Source organism: Egretta garzetta, unplaced genomic scaffold (genome assembly GCF_000687185.1).
Source record: "Egretta garzetta isolate BGI_Z169 unplaced genomic scaffold, ASM68718v1 scaffold79, whole genome shotgun sequence".
Classification (NCBI taxonomy): domain Eukaryota; kingdom Metazoa; phylum Chordata; class Aves; order Pelecaniformes; family Ardeidae; genus Egretta; species Egretta garzetta.
The window spans coordinates 5,232,149-5,233,191 of record NW_009260791.1 but is presented as its reverse complement, the minus strand read 5'-3'; positions in this window follow the sequence as shown (position 1 = coordinate 5,233,191).

Here is a 1,043-nt window from a genome sequence, read left to right as displayed (position 1 = left end):
CCGACATCCCCCCCTGGCCCCCCGGTCCCAACCCTCCGCACCCCCGCACCGGCTCGGCCGGTACCCCGCCGCCTGGTGCCCGAACAGCACCTGGAATTTGGCACCTGGGGAACCTTCTCTATGTCTGCTAAGACCCCCAGTGCCAGACACCCCCCCCAGTGCGAGGATCGTTTCTCTCCCTAAACCCATAAGTTCCGTTCACCTAGGGCTTTTTTCTTTTTTTCTTTTTTCCCCCCCCTTCAGCCTCAGGGAGAGGTGGGAGTTGCAAGTCTGCAAAAACAAGCGGTAATTTAATTGCCTGGGGCGAGAGACCGGTGAAAAATAGGTTAGCGCAAAATGTCGCTCATCATTCTCAAAGGCAAAGCCTGCCACAGGCTCTCCTGGTCCCTCTGAACCCGAAGCTGCTTTCTAAGGTTATTTATACAGCAGGGGAGCTGGATGGAGAAGACCTCTCAGGTCATCTGCTACACCACCTTGCCAATGAATTCCCTGCAGTTTGGAATAAACTGTAATTTCTGGCACTTTTGGATCTGTTCTCGGATCCGGTGTGAAAACAAAAGCGAGCCCATCCACAGCCACACACACCTCCATGCAGCCAGCAGCTCATGTCACTCGGGGCTTTGGAGAAATAGCCCGACTTGTCCAGTGTCTCCAAAGCTTATATTTCGGGGTGTTCCCGGGCGGAGGAGAGAAACCTCCCCTGAGTGTTTCACACCCCGGCCTACGGCCCTGGCAAACCCAATTTAATACGGCGATTACCTGAATATTAAGAAAATTACAGCGAAGGTACAGTTAACCCAGTGACTTTGAAGTGTCAAGTAACTACTTAGTAATTGCACTTGTAAATATGTTTGTGCTCGGCTGGTTCGTGCTTAAAAATGCAAAAGTGCACTTGCTACCCGGGAATAACTAAATATCTTTGTCTAAAGTGGCAGCATAAATAGCCGGTCGCTTTGTGACTGTGCTTGATATTAGTACATAAGGATCATTTTGCTTCAATTGGGAGGCTCTCATTCACTAGGCAAGAAACCGTTTAGGAGAAA